This window comes from Lepidothrix coronata, unplaced genomic scaffold (assembly GCF_001604755.1).
Source record: "Lepidothrix coronata isolate B3197 unplaced genomic scaffold, Lepidothrix_coronata-1.0 Scaffold136, whole genome shotgun sequence".
Taxonomy (NCBI): domain Eukaryota; kingdom Metazoa; phylum Chordata; class Aves; order Passeriformes; family Pipridae; genus Lepidothrix; species Lepidothrix coronata.
Window position 1 is genome coordinate 1882423 of NW_016690316.1, and position 15342 is coordinate 1897764.

At 38.7% G+C, this 15342-nt stretch overlaps 1 protein-coding gene across 4 annotated transcripts in view; it reads left to right on the plus strand.

Annotated features, from left to right (window-relative positions):
• Positions 1-15342, plus strand: part of DPYD (dihydropyrimidine dehydrogenase) — a 336847-nt gene that overhangs the window by 271928 nt on the left and 49577 nt on the right. The gene's annotated exons all lie outside the window — the stretch shown is intronic.

Genomic DNA, 15342 nt, shown 5'->3' on the forward strand with positions numbered 1-15342 from the left:
TTGGCTGGAAATCAGCCCCTTACCTGCTCTGCTAGGCATGTCAGGGCACCATTGCAGCATGTATGTTAGAATGGCTGAGGAGCAGGTGGTCTTTGTTATATTATTCCATTATATATTGTTACATTCTGGTAGATGTTCAGCCCCTTTATATGTAGGTCCCACCCTAGGCGACAGCAACTGTGGATCCTGTGAATATCGGCTTTGTGTCACTCCCTGGGATGACTGGAGTGTTTTCATTCCCAAAATTCACTTTGACATTGAAATTAGATTCAGTGTGACCATCCTTTTTACACAGCTACAGTGACTGCTGAGATTAGTCATTTGTTTGCTATGTTTCACAAAAAAAAAAAGCCAACTCAGTGTTTGGTTTGGTTGGGTTTTTTAATGCACATCAAAATTAGCATCTCTGGGAGCTGAAGTAGAAGACTGCTGCTTTTTTGTAGACTTGCTGTGTTCTTTTGATTTACGAATACCGTTTCCTTTTTTTTTAAGTTTGTATTAAAATGCTTCAAACTCTTTTTTTGCATGGACAGATGAAAGATCTGCTTTTCTTGCACAATGATCTGAGAGTTTCTTGCATATAAATACTAAGTAATGGTGCAAAGTACAGAGCAGCATTTGTCTACAAAAAAAAATAGTATTGGCAAGGAAATGTTTTTAGTGGTCAAGATACATTTGGTTTGTTATTGCTAATAGAGCTGCAGTTTCAATGGCTTTGTCTGTAGCAATGTTACATGATCTGAACTACACAGAGTGGAATGCTTCTCTGTTTTACATCTGTTGTGTCTTTTTCTGAATGACTAAAACTAAAGGTTTTTAATGTCGCGCACTTTTTCTTTATATAGACTGTGTAGCTGTTTATTTTTTATTATGTCTTTTCGATTTGCACCAATGGTAATGGGAAATGCTGAAATATAATTTAATGCAGACATCCCAGTCAGTGCCCAAGAGAAAGAATATTTGATTTACAAAGCATTAATTCTTGTTTTCTTTTTAAAATTAATCAAATTCTCTGAAACTGGCTTACAGAAATCACTTGGATCTATACTGATCTTTTAGTCTTTACAGAACAATTTCTCTTTTCAACAGATTTTCTCCGAGATGGTGAAAAAACTCTTTTCTTGTCCCTAGATTTCACGAGTTTAACGTAAATCATCTCTAGAACTGATTTTAAAATCCTTGGGATCAGAAGTATCCTCAGTTTGAGTGGCTTCTTTCTGTTTCAGTAAAGTAGAGAAGTCATTTAAACTAATCTCAGATAAATGGATTCTAAAGTGGCTGTGTAGGTAAGGGTCTGAACTAGTTCAATTGCATTTATTTTAGAATAAGCCTTTAGTAAACTTCATGCAAGATTGTGAGTACAGGCCCTAAGTCTTTCCCTTATGTTGGGAAGGACAAATGGAAGGGAGAAGGAAATGTGTAATCTCTATAGGCAATCTTAGAAGAAATACACTTAACTGTGATTACACTGAAACTTTTATTTGCTTCTCAGACAAGATACATTGTGATAGAGGGAAGAAGACAGCCTCATCTTCACAGGTCATCTTTGTAACCTCTTTAGGATTATGAGAATCATTACCATTGTTTTTCTTCTTAACAAAGTCATACAAATAGCCAGCTAATATATCCTTTCCTGAATCCCAATCTCTCTCACATATCCTTGGTATCAAATGCCCAGGTTGTTTCTTCAACAGTCACAACCTCTGTTGCTTACAGCTTTGACAGTTCACTTCTGCTTTCTCAGTACCAAAATACAGAGCAAGTACAGAATTTGTAGATAGCATCAAATAAAGGGGTCTACTGAATGATTCACTAATTAAGATTCACTGCATAGCAAGTCCCTGAGTTAAGTAGTTAAAAGCTGGGACTCTACTGGAGGGTTACTGAGAACACAGCTGTGTTGGGCAGTTACTGAGAACACAGCTGCGATGGGCAGGGCACGTCTCCAGGATGAAGGACCACCGCCTCCCTAAGATCCTGCTTTATGGTGAACTTGCCACTGGCTGCCACAAGAGAGGAGCCCTGAAAAAAAGATACAAGGACTCCCTAAAACAACATCTCAGCCTTGGCCATATTGATCACCATAACTGGTCTACTCTGGCCTCCAATCAGGAGGCTTGGAGACACACCATCTATGACGCTGCTGATGCTTTTGAGAAAGCACGCAGGATCATTCTTGAGGAGAAAAGACAACACAGAAAGAATCGTGCCTTGCAGAATATACCATCTAAGGAGTCTTTCTGCTGTGCCTTTTGCAACCGGACATGCCTATCTCATATTGGCCTTTTTAGCCACCAACGCGCCTGCAACAAATGTGGGTAGAGCCCTTCCCAAATCTTTGTTCGCGAAGCCTGGCCATGACTGGAGGAATTATGTATGTGTCCCATAGCTTGATCCCAGGTATCTGCTTTGGACACTGTTTCTGTCACTGTTTGGTTCTGATTAGACGCTTGGACTGACGTAATACTGCACATTTTGTGATCTGACTTCATGTTTCCAAAACTGCAAGGACACTTTACGATGGATCCAGAGGCACACAGAATTCCTCATTGGCAGCATTTTAAAAGGGTAGGGAATGTCAGATAATCCAGTATTAAACACAGTCTCGTAATAACTGCTAAGTAGCACAGACCATATTGATCCATCCATGGAGCCCAGCTAGAGAGCCTGGGAGAGCAGAACTTGCTTGGCCACTGGGCTTCCCTTCACTGTGGCTCAACAAGAGACCCGTGTCTTCTCTGCAATGGGAGGGTGACATTCATGGGCTGGGATAATAAGAAGGCTTTGTGTGAGTTGATTTAATTGCAGTATGGCATATCTGTTAGAGGAAAGGTTTATGAATAATAAATGTTCTTCCATTAAAAGCAAGATCAGATTTTCCTCTGCAGCTATTTGACCTACAATCAGTTCTCCATTATTTTTTCCAATTCCAATTGCTTTTATTTTTAAAACATGGGGATTTATTTTCCATTTACAAAATCATTGTACATAGGAATGCAAGTCAGGAGATAGGTGGTAAGCCATATTTTGCTATATGCCATAACCACCTCAAGTGCTATTAAGCAGCTATATTAGAAAATGGTTTGGGGAGAGAGTTTCAGTATTCAAAATATGTTCTATCCCCTCCTTTAAAAGATGGCGGGCAACATCTTAGCATTGTTATTCGTGAAAAGCTTGTGTATAAGGAAGTTTGCAGCAGGTATAGAAAAAACCTGAATCATTGTAGTCAGAAGTAGCTGGCATTAAAATTTCGTACAGCAATTTAACAGAGCATTCTTCCCCTGTATGGACGCCTGACATGTTGCAAAAAGAGCCCGTTTGTTTTTTAATTTCTCATTATAAATGATGAAACCTTTCAATCCTTCTTCAGCTGATTCCATAGCACTATACTTTTTTTAACATACCTGAATCCACCAATCCTTTTTCAGTACAGATATGAAATTAAAAAATAATAACAGTTTTATTTATGGAGATAATCCTGCACTCACTCCATAGCAAAAGCTCCAGAAATGTCTAGCTGCATCTTTCTAATGACCTGAGATACAGTTCATTACTACAGGCTTACAGCGAGGCTGAAGTATTTTATTTTTAATTTAAGTAAACTTTTTTAAAGCCTAAATGTATCAAAATAAGATGTATATTGGATTTTTTTTTAATTTTTTTCATCATGTCTGTATTTACCGTGGCAGACTGATGGTTTGTTAGATTTTTGCAAGGCTTTGGAAGAGACATACATTTTTAAAAGTCATCTTGCTGCAGGAAATTAAAATGGGAAACAATTATAAAAAATTCCAGCGGAAAGAGAAAATGTGTTATGGAAAAAGCAATAAAAGCATAAAAATATTAAAGTAAAAATCACTTCACAGTAGCCTGTATGATTCAATTGTAGATCAATATTGTGTAGTTAATGCATTAGCAGTAGAGCATTAATTTGCAATTACAGCAGGTGATCTGATCCTCTGTGTTCTGTCCATTGACATAAATGACCTTTTGTTGAAAGAGATTCTGTAGTCATTATTTCTAGCAGATGTAACAAAAAAAAAGGTAGAACAAAGGAGTACTTTCTGAAGTATAGTTGTTTCATGATGGAGTCTTTTAGCATTATATGGTGGTATGGAATAGTTTTGTTAGTCTGGAACATTGGTCATTGTCATGTAAAGAATCTGGGTACCTTTTCAAAGAAATTTCTTTTCTCATGAAGTACGGAGATCACACTTGTCCCCTGTTGCAGACATGGGTGTCTATAAGGTCTGTAAGGCTTTCTACACAGCAGCAATTTAAAATCCACCTATATAACGCTACTTCCCAGCAGGGCAGCCTGTAGCTTTGCCCTGATCCGTGTTTTAGACCCACCTTCATCCATCTTAATCTCCCACTTATCCTGGATGGGACGTGGTGCCTTGCAGTTCTGCTCCTATGGGTGCTGTGCTCTTGTCCTCACCATGTTGTATTCAGCCCACATGCACCTGCTGCCTCTGGGCCTTGCACCATGACCCTCCTCATCTCTCAGGCAAGGAAAGCAGATGGAAATGTACCCTACCTCAGCAGCAGAGCTTCCATGAAGCTGGATCTGTCCCATACCCTTCTCTCCTGCTTGACACCAGCTGTGTGTGAGACCTCAGGGATCTGAGGAAGAACAAAACCATTCTGGAAGTATGGCAGCCCATGATAGCAAAGCAACAGCACTGGCGTTTTGCCTCTCTAAGATGAACTCTCTCTCCAACACGGAACACAGTTGTTTTTATGAGACAGCTTGTGGGGTTTTTATCATTTTCGAGGAGCCCTCTTATTGGTACCTCTTTGGAGCCAGAGTCTGAAGGGATTCAGTACAGTTTGATTATTATTTTTGCTTCAGCAATCTTTTTACTGAAGCATTTAGCAGAGAGATTTTTATAGCAGCAGGATGGCCCTTTGTGTGTGAATAAACAGGCTTTTCTATCACAAAATAGTGGGACTTGATCTATGAGAGAGCATTGTTATTGTATTTGTGCAAATGTGAAATCCTGTAAGGAACTCTTCTACATGGTATAAAATGCCCTGGCTATCAGAAAATAAAAGTAAGGCTCTGAAAATATAGTCAGTGTGAAACAACAGGGGGAAAAAAAATACCTTTTCATGAGCACTATGTCTTATCTTAATGTTTAGATGCTACCATTCTCTCCCTCTCAATCTTAAAAAAAAACCAAAACAAAACCCCCAAACAAACAAACAAAACCTGCAAAAATCCATGTAGTTGATGTTTGCTGTAATCGTTTATCATGTTTCCCCCCCCTTTATTTTTAACTTTCATTAGGACCCTGATGGAATTTGTCTATACTTTTTTTATGGCTACAGAACTGCAAAGTAGAGAGCTGGTTCTCCATGCATTTCATTACTGTTCTTTTAAGCCTGTCTCAGTGTCTGTTGAAGTCAGTGAAGATTCTGATATCTGAGTTTAGTGAGAGATAGATCAGGCAAAAAAATTCTCATCCAGGAATTGTTTTTTTTACCATTTAATGGTATGAACAGTGAAGAACTAAAAGAGATTCTAATAATGAGAGTACAGAGCAGGTCAGTGATGGAGCTGGCCCTATGTTTTAAAATTCCAGGTTAAGTTTATACTGATAACAACTGGGAAAAAAATATTTTGTGTTGCAATGAATAGCTGCGATTTTGAATGCAGAGGGAGAACTCAGTCTTTCCTTGTGTCCCATCTCAGCTCTGTATGAGGAGAACGAGGTCAGGTGTATTGCTGCAAGTCTTAAACAACCACAGGGTGCCATTGGTGTGGTAGAGCAAGGCTATGCTTCTCCTGCCTGGACTTTCAAAGAGGTGGAAGACTTTGCTCTGTGCCAGGCAGAGAGGGCTCCAAGGGCGGACAAGCCCAAGAACAGGGATACATTGGCACCAGAAGGACACTGTGAAGTTTCTGACACGGGCTGTGGCTCAAGAGGTAGAAGAACAAAACCTTTCTGTACAAAGCTGTTCATGGCACAGAGAAGTTAAGGTGCTGCAGCTAATTCTTCTATCACCATTTAAAATGATGAGTGAAGAATAAGTTGCTGGGTGCAGTAACAGGCCACCAAAATGATATCAGACAAGACTCTTTACACTCATCAACAGCTTTAAAGAAAAAAAGAGGCCACTTAAGGCAAACCCACTTTTCAGATATAAGTCCTTTGATTGAGATAAGTGTAGTTTCCTGTAGAAATAGTAGTTTTTAGACCGTATTCCCAAAGAAACTCGATGTGTGTTTGCACATCCATTTGAGTGCCTTGGTCACATTTGAGCTTTGTGGCCATTTTCACTGAAATTTGCCAGAAGATAGAAAGTATTTTGCTCTAACAAGTTTTGAGAAAACAAAAAAGTCAGGCAGAGGAGAGAGCGTAACTGCATTCCTTCACTGTAAGCACGAGCACACTATGAGCTCACCTTTATTAGACCTCTGAGAATCCACATGGGACAGCACTGTTAAGACTGTGTCAGCCACAGGAAAGACTTTAATTGGCAGTCACACCTTATTAGACGTCAGAGAACCCAACCAGGAGACACAGAGCTGCTGGAAGCCAGGTATCATTAGCTCCGCTGCTCACAGAGCAGCACACTGAAAAAAGTCTTCAATGGATGCAGCACTGAATGGAGTGGCCCTTCTCTGCAGAGCTGAAATTTGCAGTACATGCAGAAACAAAAGAGGGAACAAAGTGCTGTTTGAACATGTCGACATGAAATCCGAAGAAAAATGAATGTGAAAGAGAGAAAAGAGTTGGGACAGACATACTCAAGCATTCACTTGTGAAAACATTTCATTATTTTCTGGTTTTTTAACTAGCCTAGTGCTAATTACAGAAACTCAACCTGTTCTCAACTTTCTGTCTTTGCTAATAAAAAAAAGTAATTAGAAGACTGCCACACTTGCTCCATTACAGATGATTGGGGGGAAAATTACTAATTGATGAGAATTTTCTATGAGAATTCCTTTTAATGGAAATCAGAATTTGTCAAAGAAAAACAATTTAGAAAGTTTTTTTGTTATGGTTGTAAAAAAGGTCAAATTAGAACAGGTTTTCATTATTGATTTTTACTTATATTATCTTGCCGCTTTTAATGAAAAATTACAATATTCAAATCAGCACATTGAAAAGTTACAGACTAAACACTAATAATGTCTTTTATTTTATACAGTTCTGCATTAATTTTACATTTTATTTGGAGCTACTTAGGGGATTTATCTGTTAGTTTTCCTTTATTTCTGCTCATTTCACCAGCTAGTAAATGAAGTCTGCATAGATAGGATTGTTATTTCATAAATTTGTAAGAACGAATTAAAGCTCATTCTTTAACAATTGTTATTCTCGTAATGAATTCTCATGCAAGGTAGGTTTAACTATCACTGCATGGTAATAATTATTTACTAACAATGAGGTCTTAATTGAGCATCAACTCAAATGCTGTCCTATACCAGTTACTCCCAGCCTCCACAGGGGATTTGTTGTCCTGGGGACACTGGGTCTGCTTCTCTTTCTCCCTCTGCCGAGGTGTCTACATTGCCTCCACGGGTGACATAGGGACTTTAACCATTGAGGCGATGTGAAGAATAGTTGCTTTGGCAACATGTTTTCTCCGTCTCTCCCAAGGATCCACAATATTGCTTGTCTTTCCAAAACCCGGTACTGCTGTACCTATTTTTCATGTGGATTCACACTACTGATGTGGATTTATGCTGCCACTATCTTATATGAACATTCACAGAGCTGTCCTTCATGAAGATAAAAGCACATGGTGTGAATTGGCATCGAGTGAGTACATGGAGATGACTCTTCACAAGAGGCTTGGTTAATTGTTGATGAAATTGTAGACAAGTTGTTTTACTCAGCTCAGGTTGCTTCCAGACATGAAGCTCTCTCTTGTAGACAGAGTTCCCCTTGTGTACCAGTGTGGAGGTGACTTGAAATTGAATCTGAAAGCATACCCAGCTTCTTGTTGGATATTGAAAAAAAATAGAACAAAAGATAAGCACAGTGAAAAATGCTGTTTCTTTTTTCCTTTCTGCCATCTCCAGTAATTACTTAGGGAAATTCCTGTGGGTTTTGTTTTGTTGGGGGTTTTTTTGTTTGTGGTTTTGGTTTGGGGTTTTTTTTATGTTATATTTATTGTAACTATAGGGGACTTGTTTTCCAAAAAGGGAAAATGTAAAACATTTGGGATTGCAAAGCTCTGTCATCGGAAAAGTTTTTCTTGGAAACATTATTGGTCACACAAAGAAAACGTATGTGTAAGAAATTTTCCTTTTTGTATCATAGCAACTCTGTTGATCTTTCAGTCAGAGACAGTACCTGGCAGTGAAAGGAAGAGAGGGAGAGTAAGCAGTGGAGGACACTGTGCTCAGGGAAGGCATGGTCCTGGAGCCTGCACTGGTGCAGGAGTGCACTGCTGGGCAGCTCAGCTTGGGCTTGGTGCTGGACTAGCTGCAGTTTGGTCACTGATCTGTCGGTTTTCCCAATGGTAGAAAAGTGGTTTTTCTGCCCAGGAAGGAGGGAGCAATCTGGGAATATGAGCCATGATGCCTTTTTGAAGTTTTTTTTCCAGCTACAGCACAAGCCCCCTGACACAGTTTGATCTGGCTGATGAGGGGTCCTTTTATCCGTGCAATTAGAATAGAAGAAATAAACAGAGAAAGCATTTTTCTGAAGCTGGCATTTTGGAAGCTGGCAGTATGTTTAACAAAGAGTTTAACTTCCTTCAATATCCTGAGTTGTGTTGCTGCTTTTCTTGATGATATTTGTTATTTGGACAGAGATAGGTAAAACAATCCCTAAGGAAATGTGGAAGTGGGTTTTTATCTCAGACACGAAGGACTCAGAGGGTTAGAACTATTTTATTCACATGAATCTCACTCTTCAATGGACACAGCAGCTGCTGCACAAATTCTTACAGGCAAGCTGATAAAGGATGAAAGTAATTTTAGCTGAAATAAAATGTGAGAGTACTAGAGGGAAAGACTCACCAGGATGAGGGGTTAATCATTGCAGGACTGAACTGAGGTTCCAGAATGGAAAAATTTCTTTTCCATTTGATTTTGAGAGGTCTGCAGCTTTGAAAATCCTGGTCACAGGAGAATATCCCTCGTTAGCTGGTTCTCATTAGAATTTTTTGAAAATTTCTTTGAGAAAACTGTTTTTCATTGACAAATTTAATTTAATCAAAATAGATCTGGGTTCAGGTCCCTACTGTGTCTGATTCAGAGTGTCCTGGGATGAACACTGAAGGTCTACCCTGGATCCGTTATGTATTAATGAACCTGACTATTGCCAGTGATGAGGAGATAGTTATTCTGTCAGAGGGAAGTCTAAGCATGGAAAAGTTTTCCAGTTTAAACTGACAATCAAAATTCTAAAAATGTGTGGAATTAGCACATTTAAAGAAAAAATATATTATTTGGGTGAATCAAATCTCTGTTTCAGTCTTTTCACAACATATTTTAGTTTTGATCTTTTCATTCCAATTAACTTGGATTGCAAAATAGACATTTTCTGGTTAAATGGAGCCGTTGCATTCCATGTTGTCAAACAGCACATATTGGTAATTCTGGAACTCTTTTCCACACATTTTTCAGAACACCATTCTTTTCTGAAAAGAATGCTTCCCTAGAGCACCACTCACTTCTGACAAATACACCTTTCCAAAAATGGGATAACAGACCAACTCCAGTCCAGAGATGATGGTGTTCCTGTTGGCTAGCTCTCAGAAACAAAATCTTAAAACCACTGCTGACTTCTGTGTAATGTTACTTGGTGACTTTTATCATCAAACCACCAGATCAGAGTGACTTAACTGGTACCTGCTTTAGAAATTTCTTTGGAGCTGGAGGATATGACTCATGTAATTGGGTCAAGTAAATCTACATCTACCTGACACAGCTGGTGATGCTGTACCAGCAGCTGCAGAACCACTGGGAGAGCTGAAGGATTTCATTTTCCGCGACAGTACTTATTAGAGAGAGGCAAGACCTTTGGGTGTTAATAAATGAAATATTAAGTAATATTCAACATGTATTTAAAGATAGTTGTAGAGCCTCTTGATGTGATTGGACTGTTTACACAGGGGAGTTAGTTCATCTGCTTTCAAAGCTATCTTTCATTTTGTAGATCTGCAGTACAATGATACAATTTGCTGTAGATGGCTGATTATGAAGCTGTTTCCCACACTCCTCAGTGCTCAAGGCATGTGGAATCATATTTGTTTTCTTAGGAAAGATGATCACGATCAGCATTTTTATTGGTGTGTGTGCCCACCTACTGCATAAAGGTCCACTTTGTAGTTCCAAGAACTGACAGAATGCTTAGTGAGATAAGGAAATATAACCATTCCTCTAGGGGTGGTTGACAGTGAAAAAAATCCACAATTACCTCAGGGAGCCTTCTGAAAATTCTTGATTTATTCTGCATTTTGCCTGTCAAAGACATGGGATACAAAATTGCATCGTTCAGGGTCCCTTGATAAGAACCAGTTTCCCACTCCCAAACACCCAGTTTAGCTATTTAGATCAAAGATACATTAATTGGCAGTGGAGAACTTAAGGGGAGGAAAAATAGATTTGAGTAGGCTGGGAATTAATGCATCGGATAACATTCCTAAAGGATCCCTTCTAGTGCTCTTATCTCCTGCTGTGCCCTCATAAGTGGCTAATGGATTCTCGACTTTTTTCTCCTCCTTCAGCACTGGCCACTCACAACTGCCCAGGGTTGCTGGAGTGTAATACATGAACAAAATCTACTCTTGCAGTCCCCCAAATCAGGTACTTCAGGGTCTCTGTGCCAGGAAGAGTAACCATCCCCTTGGTGCTGGGGAAGCTTCTCAATACAGCCTGTCTCAGGAGACTGTTGTGGCTTCAGCAGATGTGGCTCTTCTTGCTGTCTTTCTCCTTTTAACTCATTTCAAGCTCTGTGATTTACCGGCATTAGCCTATACTTTCAATTAGAATGACAATTTATCTCAAGCTTGTCTGATGAACGCTCTTGAGGTATAACAAAATATCTGAAATACTTCACTGACTTACTGATACCCACATGGCGCTGGACCATCCAGTTGTGGGGTTTTTTCTTTTTTTTTTTTTTTTTTTTTTTTTTTGTAATACAGATTTCTTAAGCCCTCTGTGAATGGTTGCCTGCTTTTCAGACCCTGGGGTTATTAGCATCTTTAAATCTTTCTTCTGTGTGTTACCTCTCTAAGTGTCACTAGTAAGCCCTCAGCTCATTAGGACTTCAAGTCTAGGACTTAGTAAAAAAATAGTAGGTGGGGTTTTTTTCCCATAATTCAGACAATTCATAGATGTAATGTTTGAGTCCTTCAAACTGCTTTCTGAAAGCTATACTAGAACCAGTAATAGTTCATTAGTTCATATATATTAGTTCAATTCTAATGTTTTAAAAAGGCTATCATCTATCATCCAATTCAGTTTTGCATCTTGATCCAGTATCTGAAGACTTGTTAAGTAACATCCCATCTGCTAACCTATATCTCTAGAGTCATTTAAGCAGCTAATGTGAGCGAATCAAATCATTCCATCTGTACTGTATCAATATTTTGGAAGCTTTCTCTTGCTTACAAATTTGTTCTTTAAAACAAAGAATCTTGGGGTTTTTTCCCAGAGAGTGCACCACATTGTCTGATAATCCAATTCCCCTAATGTTCTTAATCCTACAGCCCTCCTACAGCAGAAGTAATAATTGCTGATAGAAAGGATAATTTAGGCTACACATTTCATGTACTTGGTGTTCACCAAGACATGAGGAAGAGGAACCAGGGTTATACAGACAGCCTTTCCATAGACATTGGTGTCTTGAAGATTGTATAATCTCCCCTCTCAGAGGAGATTTTATTTGTCTGCATGTTCTCACATTGCAGTTCTTGCCACATTATTATGAGTACTGTGTCAGAAAACCAGTGCAGTGTCTGCTACTTTTTACTTTGGAGATCTGGGCACGTCTAAATTACTGTACAGAAGCTAGAAAACATATATTTTCATTTCCATAGGCATATAGATTGCATGGACCAGGAAGATCTTTCTTTAGTTGGGTCAATTTTTGCTAGTTGCTTTTGAGAATAATTTTAAATTGTATGTATGCTTTACCCAGATTATCATAATGCTCTTGCCCACTACAACAAAATTAATCTTCTTAAGGTTGCCAATTCATATGGATACCCAGGTGGGCACAAATAGAATTATTCCTGAAGCATCTTGCATTCATTCACAGCTTCAGTCTTTTTTCTACAGAATCTTAATCAATAGACACTAATCAAGAAAGCAGTAGCTTCAACTATACATTAAATAACAGCTCAGGCATTCATAAATGTTTCTCCAAGAGGAAGATGAATTTATGTCTTCAATACTTATCAGGAAGAATTTTTAATAGAAAAAGAAAGCTTCTATAAAAAGATTATTAATGTTAAAATTGAAAATATAATATAAAAACAGTAAACCTTTTGCTTATCATTTGGGCATATCAGTAAAAATATTTCAAAGGGAGTCAACCAAATTCATGGAAAAGCAAAATTCTTAATGCATTGTAAAACCTCTCACAGTTATCTCAGAGGAATAATAGTTCTTTATCCCCTTGCTATGGTAACAATATTAGAAATTTTGAAGTCAAAGGCCAATTTCCTAATCGGATGACTTTTTGAAAGCTATTTTATTTACAGATCCTATGCAATTTAGAACCAAAGCTGAAATAAGTCTCCATCTTCTGGGGAAGTAAGATGGCATTCTGCTAAATGCTAGAATTTTATCATTTGAAGGGAAAAAAGGGAAAAAGAAAGCAGCCAGTGAGACCTAAGAATATAAAAGCATTTGAGATCTCAGAAGGAGTTTAAATCAATGCACTGCCACAGTTACAGCACAGATGAAAGAGCCTGCTGTCTCAATTGCCAGGAATCTACTTAGAAACTCTCACTTTGATTTTTTTTTTTTTGGTAGTCCGTTACATTACCACTAAATGCAATATACAGAGACATCACTGCTTTGATGATGTACAGCTACAACAAATAGAAACTAATATGGTAGAACAGTCAAGCTTTGTGATTTGCGTTTGTATATACAAATATATACCCATCAATCTTGTTACTTCTAGACTGTATCACTGCCACCCATCTGCCTCCTTACTGTTACTTCTGTTTTCATAGAAGTGACAATTATTTTGTACCCATATTCTGAAGAGATAGATATATATATATATATTTCAGAGGGGTGTAAAAATCAGAATTTTCTCCAAGCTATTGTCTTCCAGAACAAATTCCTCATTTGCAAAGGGTTCTGATAGTGCTTTGAAACAATTTCAAATTGGAGAACAACTGCTGCCAGACGTTACAAGACTCTTGTTCTCACAGTTCTTACACTTCTTGCAAAACAGCACATTATTGAACAGGTCAGCTTCTCTGACCTGCTCCAGTCTTTTGCAGTGAACTTGCAGTATGTGAGATTATACACAATACCTCCTGTTAGGTGAAAGTAGTATAGGAAAAAACTACCACAAATATGTCTAGATCTGCATCTCATCTGCGGCCTCTGCTGAAATCCCAGCTATTGATGGAATAGATGGGCTAGGGTTCATTTTTGGCACCATATTCCCCACCATCACCTGTCCAGCTGGGATTTCAATATATAATAATGAGTTTATGTAAAAACTGAATGTTATGGGGTAAGAGAGAGTGGACAGACTAATGCCTGAAGAGGACTTAATTGTTTCCTCTTCTAGTGTTACAGGAAATATTTTCTCCTCTGCAACATCTGCCAGTGGGAAAATGTAAGGACAGCACTGAATAGAGATTTCTTTATGGGGCGATCTGTCTGGAAATGCCTCGGGCACTTTTTCCAGCTTCTGCATGGTTGGCACAGGTCTTCCACAAAGTCTCCCAGGATATGCCAAAGTGTCTACTAGAACTACATCCATTTTTGTAGAGACTGAAACAGAAATAAAATGTAATGTCTGGGTATTTTTCCCATTGCTTCTAGAAACGTAGACTATAGACAAAACTGAAAGGTCTTACACAGACAGAGCTCTCAGTAAACAGTGCAGGGGATTTACCTCAGTAAACGCTTCGGAAATTGGCATCTCTTTGTTGTGTAATGATTCTGCTAAAAGCAGAATCAAAAAGCATTTACAATGTTTTATGACTGATATGGTAGTACTTGTCACCAATAATGAATTTTTTCTTCAAAAATATGTAAATCAAAAGTTTCGGATTCATGTGAATGATTAATGACAATCACATAACCTGTAAAATTTTTTTCACAATAATAATCTGTGACAATTTACTCCAGCTCCTCAAGTAAGATTTGTAATGTCTCTAGATCCTGTGACGAAGACTCAGTTTTTATGTTTATTTAGTAATAGAGCAGGCAAGTCATTTCTTATGCAAGACATCGGCAGGGACCTTTGCATGCCTCTCCCATCATTGCATTTTGCAGAGCAGTTTTACTTAGAGCCTTAGCCTATGATTCATTTCACATCCCCATTCCCCAATGAGGTCGTTTGGTGTATGTTTGATTTACCAACAGCAAAGCAGGCATTGTGTCTTTTAGTATCTCAGACATGTCTGTATAGATTAGAATTGTAACCTACAGTTGCAACTTACACTGTGCAGTTTTAGATTTCAGAATACTGAGAGCACAATGTAGTTGATCATACATAGCATGTTGACCTGCTTGTCTCCTTTGGGACATAAGGGGCAATCATTGGAGTCTGGATCTGGGAGAAAGAAAAGGAGATCCAATGTTAAAAATTAAATTGTAGCAGTTCTACTACGAGGACAGAGCCAGGCAGTGGAGTAAAACCAAGCTCATGCAAAATTATCTCCCTGTATATTAGTGCAATATGAATAATACAGGTTTCTAAACAGGAAAAATGTAGCATCTTCCTCTTCTAGTCCAAGTTCAAGTTCAAAGCTAGAGACCAACTGTGGTTGAGATGTGGGAGGGGGCTTGGACTGGGGAATTGGATTTTAGGGCTCTCAAACCATGACACTAACACAAGCAGGATTGTAGGACAGCACTTGTGAGCAGAGCAGCTGACAGCTTCATTGTGACCTGGACCTCACTCTGTCCCAAAGGATGCTCAAAGGGCCAGTGTCTCATTTTTCACAGAAGAAAGATACTTTCTACCTAAATGTTTCAGGTAAGAGGCTGGGTCAGTGAATAGCTTAATGTTAATTTACTCATTAAACAGATCCACTTGGATTATTTAGGATTAGGGGACCCCTGGTGGTCTAGTGGTTAGGATGTAGCACTCTCACCGCTGCAGCCCGGGTTCGATTCCCGGTCAGGGAAAAACTCCCCCAGGCAGATGGAGCTCGTCAGCCCTGTAAGGC